Genomic DNA, 8,740 nt, shown 5'->3' on the forward strand with positions numbered 1-8,740 from the left:
TGTCTCTATCACTTCACTGGGGTTTCTGTCTGGTTACAGCCTCTTCAGGTTCCATATTTCCAATGTAGTGAGTCACAGCTAAGGTCACCCCCATTGATTCTTAGGCACCTCTTTTATCTCAGGTCTCTGCCTAGTCCTGGAGATGCCCCACCCTCACCTCCTCTTCATGATCAGTTGCAGATTTCCATTCATTTCCTAGGCCATCTGGCCACTTCTCTTGTCCTTCTCCACACCTGATACTAAATGCCAGCCCCCATTCTACTCCCCAACCCCTCCTCCTCCAAGTTCCCTCCTTTCATCTGCCTCTTATGACTATTTTATTCCCCCTTCTAAGTGAGATTCAAACTTCCTTGCTTGGGCCTTCTTTCTTGATTAGCTTTCTTGGGTCTGTGGAGTGTTACCTGTGTTTTATGGCTAATATCCACTTGTAAGTGAGTACCTACCTTGCACGTCCATTTGGAATTGGGTTATCTCACTCAAGATGATATTCTGAAGTTCGGCCTGTTTATTAGCAAAATTCATGATGTCTTTGTTTTTAATAGATAAATAGTATTTTATTGTGTAAATGTACCACATTTTTCTTTATCCATTCTTTAATTGAGGGCCATTTAGGTTGTTTCCAGTTTCTGGCTATTACTAATAAAGCTTCTCTGAACATATTAGAGCAAGTGTCTTGGTGGGACTTTGGAGCATCTTTTGGGTATATACACAGGAGTGTCTATAGGTATAGGTGTGTCTTGAGATAGAACTATTGCCAGTGTTCTGAGAAACCACAAAATTGATTTCTAAAGTGGTTGTGTAAGATTGCTATTCCACCAGCAATGAAGAAGTGTTCCTCTTGTTTCACATACTGGCCAGCATTTGCTATTTCTTGAATTTTTGATCTTAGCTATTCTGATGGGTATAAGATTGAAACTCAGGTTTGTTTTGATTTGCATTTCCTTAATGACTAATTACTTTGAACCTTTCTTTAAGTGCTTCTCAGACATTGCAGATTCCTCTGTTGAGAATTCTCCTTTTTGTTCTGTATCCCATTTTTTAACTGGATTATTTGTGTTGTCAGTGTCTAACTTCTTCAGTTCTTTATAAATTTGGATATTAGCCCTCTCTCAGATGTAGGGTTTGTGAAGATCCTTTTCCAATCTGTAGGCTATATATTTTTTTTTTTTTGTCCTATTGTCTTTTGCCTTACAGAAACTTTGCAGTTTCATGAGGTCCCGTTTATCAATTTTTGATCTTAGACCATGAGTCATTGGTGTTCTCTTTAGGAAATTGTCTCCTGCACCAATTTATTCAAGGATATTTCCCACGTTCTCTTCTATGAGATTTAGTGTATTCAGTTTTATGTTGAGGATCCTTCATCCCCTTGCAATTGAGTTTTGTGCAGTGTGATAAATATGGATCTATTTTCATTATTCTACATGTAGTCATCCAGTTCGAACAGAACCACTTGCTAAAGATACTTTCATTGTTCCATTGTATGGTTTTAGATTCTGTATTAAAAATTAAGTGTCCATAGGTTTGTGGGTTTATTTCTGGGTCTTTAAGTCTATTCCATTGATCAACGTATCTGTTTCTGTCAAGTACCATGCAGTTTATCACTACTGCTGTGTAGTACAGCTTGAGGTCAAAAAAGGTGATTTCTCCACAAGTTATTTTATTGTTCTAGGTTATTTTGGCTATTCTGAGCTTTTTGTTTTTCTATATGAAGTTGATAATTGTTCTCTTAGGTGTATAAAAATTGTATTGGAGTTTTGGTAGGGATTGTATTGAATCTGCAGATTGCTTTTGGTAAGATAACTGAGGGATGGTAAAACATGCCAGGAAGCTTGATCGGTAGAGTGGGTCAGAGGCCCCAGAAACTCAGTTGGTATATACTTGGTACAGTAGGTGCTTCCCTGCTCTCTGCCAGATTCCTGGACTTGAACATGTGCCACACTTCCCACATAAGGAAACATGACCTGTGGTCACATAGGCACAGAAGAGAGTTCTCCATGCTAATGAGGTACCTAGAACGTTTAGCTAATAAGCTCCTCTTCCTGGACATTTCTCCCTGCAAAAGGTATTTAGTCTTGGGTCCACCCTAAAAAGATGATGCGATATGTATCCATTTTCAACTATGAACAATCAATGAACTGTTTGGAATCAAGGACTGTTTCTTTCATTGAGAACAGCCATGGGGAGCATGGAGCAGGTCTTTACCTACAAAGGACCTGCTTAAATCTCCCTTAGAAAGGCCATCTGCACCCCCAGAAAACTGTTGCTACCTTCACCAATGAGCTAACCTGATGCTCCCAGCCTAGGCTCCAGGATAGACATAGTGCTCAGCCTGTGGGCCCCAAATGGTCCTGGCTTCATCACAGGCCCATGGACCCCTTGCACTTCATTCCTACCTTCTCTGTACACTTTTCTAACAGCTACTAGATGACCAGAAAGTAGGGAATAGCAGCTTTGGCTTTCTCTTATCTCAAACTGCATTTCCCACCCTGAGAACAGTGCTTTGCACATCCCTGAAGCCCAGCACCTGCTCAGTAATGGCATGGAGTAAGCACAGTCAAGCTCCCCACCTTTAACCTCCCAAACAGCCATGCTCTGCAATTGGGCTGAATGTAGATTGACAAGAGGCACCTAATGTGGGGCATGGTCAACTGAAGCACACTCCAGCTAATGACTCACTCAAACCAACATCAGAACTCCAATAAAGCAAGGACCATGAGCAACCTCTGACACTAGTTCAAAAGACCTCTCTGACACTAGTTCAAAAGACCTAGGCCTGTCTCTCTCTCTCTCTCTCTCTCTCTCTCTCTCTCTCTCTCTCTCTCTCTCTCTCTCCCTGTCTTCCCTCCCTGACCCCCTTCTCCCTCCTCTCTCTCTATCCCCACTCCCCCTATTTTTGCAACTTTAATCCTCCTTTACCATCCTCTCCTGGCTTCGCACCCCTTTGACTTTCAGCTACAATCTCCAGATCTTATTTTGAATCAACTCACCCTGCTACTGCAGCAACTAACCTGCGATATCTGATTTTCAAGCCTCCCCCCAGCCTCACATATAAGCTCTACACAGATAACAGAGCTGCATTCTGGATGGTGGCACATGCCCCAAGCTCTCCTCCTTCCCTGACTACTAGCCCAAGACCAGCCCTCCGTTGCAGCAACAGTCCCGCTCCCCACTGCTCTATCATGAGTTTGAAAAAATGGACATGTGTTTGCACTCTCACATTGCCCAGCCCATGCTACTGCAGCTAGAAAGGCAAATAGAGTGGAGATATGGGTGCTGGCTCATTCTCTCCAGCCCTGCCAATATGGTTCTACCAAGGTTCTATGCTTCCTCTCTTTGGACTCTACATTTAGGATATACCAGCCAAGAAAAACCAACAAGGACTGACACATGGCCATTGTCACTATGTTAATCCTATCTATTCATGAGCATGGAAGATCTTTCCAACTTCTGAGGTCTTCTTCAAATTTTTTCTAAAGCAACTTGAAGTTCTTCTCATACACAACTTTCACTTGCTTGGCTAGAGTTACACCAAGTTATTTTATGTTTTTGTAACTATTATAAAGGGAATTGTTTCACTAATTTCTTCCTCTGTGCATTTAGCATTTGTATAAAGAAGGGCTATTGATGTCTTTGAATCAATATTGCATCCAGTCACTTTGCTTAAGATGTTTATCAGCTGTAGTAGTTCTCTAATAGAACTTTTGTGGCCGCTTATATATACTAACATCTCTTCTGCAAATAATAATATTGGATTTCTTCCAATTTGTATTCCCTTGATCATCTTTAGTTGTCCTATTGCTCTGGCTATAACATGAAGTACTATATTGAATAGTTAAGGAGAGAGAGAGAGAGAGAGAGAGAGAGAGAGAGAGAGAGAGAGAGAGAGAGAGATTGCTTCAAGATTCTCTCCATTTAGTTTGATGCTGGCTATTGAGACCTACTTGATCTTGATGGGTGATGTCTTTGATGTGTTCCTGGATTTGGTTTAAGAGTAGTTCATTGAGTATTTTTTTTATCAATGTTCATAAGAGAAATTGTTCTGAAGTTCTTTTTGTTTGTTGAATCATTTTGTGGTTTAAGTTTCAGGGTAATTGTGGACTCATAGAATGAGTTTGGTAGTGGTCCTTCTGGTTCTATTTTTTGGAATTGTTTTATGGAGAATTTGTATTAGCTCTTCTTTGAGAGTGTGGAAAACTGCTGCACTAAAACCATCTGGCCCTGAATTTTTTTTTTTTTTTTTTTTTTTTTTTTTTTTTTTTGTGGGGATGGGAAACTTTTCATGACTGCTTCTATTTCTTTAGGGGTGATAGGGCTGTTTAAATAGTTTACCTGATCTTGGTTTAATTTTGGTAAGTCATATCTCTCTAGAAAATTGTCCATTTCATTAAAATTTTCCAATTTTGTGGACTACAGGTTTTTGAAGTAAGGCCTAATGACTCTAAATTTTTTTCAGTTTCTTTTGTTATGTCTCTCATTTCATTTTTGATCTTGTTCATTTGGGTTCATTCTCTCTCTCTCTCTCTCTCTCTCTCTCTCTCTTGTTTTCTGGTTTCATTGATTCTTTGCATTGTTTTATGTTTGTTTTATTTGTTTCTAACTGATTGATTTCAGGCCTGATTTTGGTTATTTCTAGCCGTCTACTCCTCTTTGATGTGCTTGCTTCCTTTTTTTCTAGAGCTTTCAGGTGTTCTTTAAAATTGATGGTATGAGAATTTTCTAATTTCTTAATTGTATGCTAGTAGTCTCCTCTTAGCACTGCTTTCACTGTGTCCCATAAATTTGGGTATGTTGTGCCTTCATTTTCATTTAATTTTAGAAAGCCTTTAATTTTTTTCTTCATTTTTCTCTGACCCAGAGATGACTGAGTAGAGAGTTGTTCAATTTCCATTAGTGTGTAGGCTCTCGATTGTTTCTGTTTTTGTTGAAGTCCAGCTTTAATACATGGTGGTCTGATAAGATACAAGGCATTATTTCAATTCTCTTGTATCTGTTGAGGCTTGATTTTTGACTGAGTATATGGTCAGTTTTGGAGAAGGATTCTTGAGGTGCTCAGAAGAAAGTATATTTTTTTGTGTGTGTTTTGGTGAAATATTCTATAGATGTCTGTTAGATCCACCTGATTCATAATGTCTGTTAGTTTCATTATTTCTCTGTTTAGTTTTTGCCTGAATGGCCAATCAAGTGGTGGGGTGTTAAAGTCCTAGAGGTACATTTATGAGCTAGAAATTGCAATTTTTCTGGGAGATGTGGGGCTCTTCAGCTATTGTTCTGTATTTGAAAGAGTTGAGCTGAATATTTGCCTTCTTCTAGAAAACTTCTCTCTAGGGACAACTTCACTCAAGAGCATGAGGATATATTTGAATTAGGAAAGTAGAGCATAAAAATGAGAACCAGAGAAAATCATGCATGAATGTTACCCCCTTCATGAACACATTTTATTTTCCCATGTAAAACAGCTGCTTTTGGCAAATGGTCCTCTATTATTCTGTTTTAAAGTATCAATACTGAATAAATTCAAATTATAACTCTACTACTTGGTGAGCTGTATGACCCGTCATTGTTCTGTCTTCATTCTTTTGATAAAATCCAAGATTAATTTCTCTGTGTGTGTGTGTATTCCAAAGTTGATAACTGTAGCTGTTCTAGCACTTTAATTGATGAATTGTCACTTTCCCTGCATCATTTATTAAGAAGATACTCTTTATTTTGTGAGTACAGTAAATTTTGTTGATGGTATTTAAGAAAGTAGGGATCCTTAGGCCCCTCCCTTTATTATGAAGTCTGGGGCCAAAACTGTGAGTGAGATGCTCAGTGTCTGAGGTTAAGTTGGGACAGGGACTCCTCAGCAGCCAAGGGCCTCTCTTGTGGCTCTCGTTTGCTCCTTTTCTGGGGAGGGTAGTCCAGGGTTCATACTCCTTGGAGGCCATTTAGGTCATTAGGTCCACTGCCCTGTTTCTATAGCCATATTCATTACCATACCAGGAAATGAGCTTTACAACATTGTCATTGAGAGCACCAGTCCAAGCATCAAAGGTGAAAGAGTAGGAGTCACTATTAAATTTGCATTATAGCCTAGGATTCCTTTTATTGGGCCCTCAGTGCCTGCTCCAATACTTTATTGATGTCATCATACTTGGAAGCTTTCTCCAGGGGGCATGTCAAATTTATGATGGACAAATTGGAGATAGGACTATGGAAGGCCATGACTGTAAACTTCTGGTTCAGCTCTGGAATGAATTTGCCCACAGCCTTTGCAGCACCAGTTGATGCAGGAATGAGGTTCTGGAAAGCCCCACAACCATTACACAGCAGCTTTCTGGAGGGATCATCCACAGTCTTCTAAGTGGCAGTAATGTCATGGACTGCGGTCATGTGTCCTTTCATGATGTCAACTTGTCATGGTTGACCTTGGACTAGGGATGGAGTGGTAAACAGTTGGTGGTGCAAATGCATTTCTGACAATCTTGAATAAGTTATCATACTTCTCATGTTTTATACCCATGAAAAACATGATGTTATCAGAAGAGGTGGAGATGATAATCCATTTGGCTCCACTAGTCAAGTGATCCCCAGCCTTGTTCATGGTAGGGGAAGATACCAGTAGACTCCACAACATACTTGAACATCACTCCATTTGATGTTAATAGGATCTTTTTCCTGGAAGATGGTGATGACCTTTCTGTCAATAACAAGCTTTCCCATTCTTAGCCTTGACTGTGACATTAAACTTGCCATGGTTAGAGTCATAGTAGACCATGAAGATCATGTAGTTGAGGTCAATGAAGGGTCATTGATGGCAATGGTTATTGCTTCAATTATATCATTTCCTGGCATTTCTACTCAGCAATTCCAATAGTAGCAGCTCCATAAGTGTCAATATCTTACAGACAGGATTTATCCATGATTTCTCACTGATATGGTAAGCAGGGCCAATCAAGGCCAAGGGAATCTGGACATATTGGGTTTTCAGAGTTTGATATGCTCTTTATATGATTCCTTAGCTCAGGGGATTATAAAGAATCTACATGTTGACCAAGCCCTCTCAGTCCACAGGGTCTCAAAAGAAAAAGTGAGGATTAAAGAAAAAAGACAGTTAGACAACACTGTAGTTTATATAGCTCCTGCAAGAGCTGAAGCCCATTTATTTGTTCCCAAGCTGCTTTTATACCATTCTAAGTACATGCAAAGAATAGGGTCAGTTATAGGTCAAGATACAAACAGGGAATAAACACAGTCCTATAATCACTGTTTCTGGGGATTTATCAAGATGAACAAAATACAAGGAATACATTCCTCAGTTGCATTTATTTTGAGCCTACTTCATCGTCCTAGCGCAATGTCAAATATTCTTGCCAATATCCTTGAAGTGGCACCAAGAGCTCTTCACACCGTGTGATAGGCAATCTCTCATTGTGAAAAGTAGTCTTGAATTGAGAGCTAGTTAAAGCAGAGCCATCGTCAGTTTTCATTTGTTTAAGAAGTCCCATGATGGCAAAGGTGTAGAATATGTGGTAAATTAATCTTTCTGAGCTTTATCCTCTTTGGGCTATAGCCCATATGGTATACAACCATATGTCAACAAGTGAAAAAGAAATAAACTGGGGAATTTGGTTGACATCAATTTGCCAGAGATCATTTGTTTTGAAACCTTGGAGGCTAGTGCCCACAGTTTGTAAAGCTGTGGTAGGAATAAGGGATACACAAGAAGATAATGTTTTTATTATCTTCTGAAGTTGAGCAAAAGTCATGTGGAGAAAATTGATATGAATCCCTTTTTTATATGTGTGTGCAAAATGGTATTGATGTGCTTACCTGACAGAGCCTGTGAATGCTCCTGTAGAAGCAGTCTGATCAGTAAGTATGTTCCCCTCACATATTAAAGCTGGCAGTGGACTGTGAGCTTTGACATGCTGGATGTATAAAGTAGTGGTTCTTCCTTGTAAGAGAGTGGAGACAAAGACAAACCAAGGGACAGTGGGTTGGCATCTAATTTGACAATGGATCTTGATAACCAGGGAAGCAAATTAACAGCATATATACTCTCTGAGAAAAGATTAAGGAGCCCACTGACTTCTTTGAGAGCTAAATAAATAGCATATAGTTCCTTTTATTGGTGGAAATGATAGAACAACTCTCTGAATAGAATAGTGGGGGTTCATCCTCATGGGAGTAGTATATTATTAATGTTGCTCCCCTCTTTTTGGTGAGTAAAATTTGATGGGGCTTCAGCTTTTTTTGCAGAGCTGGGGGTGAGGTATAGTGTTCACAACAGAGGGAGGGCAGAAACCCATCTTTGGTGGGATAATAATTATCCATTTTTTCCCAGGAATCCTATAGGCTAATAGCAAAGTGAGAGTGATTTTTGAGTGTCATTAAATATCAGAGAGAGAGAGAGAGAGAGAGAGAGAGAGAGAGAGAGAGAGAGAGAGAGAGAGAGAGAGGGAGGAAAAGGATATTGTATTCTTTTCCTAAAGTTTCAAGGGCTCTATGCCTGTCACTTTTAGTCATAGTAGTGAGTATATCAAATTGAATTAGAATTTTAGGTGCACCACCTACCAGGTACTTTCTGAGGCTGATACAGTTCTCTTGGAAGAATATGGAAAGAGTGAAAAAGTAAGATATATGGGCATTGTGTGATCATACCTATTGAGTGCCATGATTTTGGGGCTGCATTAATGGTGACTAAAATCTCAACTGCCTCAGACATGAGAGCTCACTGGGAGGAATGATTTTATCCTCT

General features: G+C 39.6%; 1 pseudogene; it reads right to left on the reverse strand.

The window, feature by feature from the left end:
- Nucleotides 1-5,642: 5,642 nt before the first annotated feature.
- On the reverse strand, nucleotides 5,643-6,784 carry LOC143434773 (glyceraldehyde-3-phosphate dehydrogenase pseudogene; annotated as a pseudogene).
- Between the last annotated feature and the right edge of the window lie 1,956 nt (nucleotides 6,785-8,740).

This window comes from Arvicanthis niloticus, chromosome 17, assembly GCF_011762505.2.
Source record: "Arvicanthis niloticus isolate mArvNil1 chromosome 17, mArvNil1.pat.X, whole genome shotgun sequence".
Lineage (NCBI taxonomy): Eukaryota > Metazoa > Chordata > Mammalia > Rodentia > Muridae > Arvicanthis > Arvicanthis niloticus.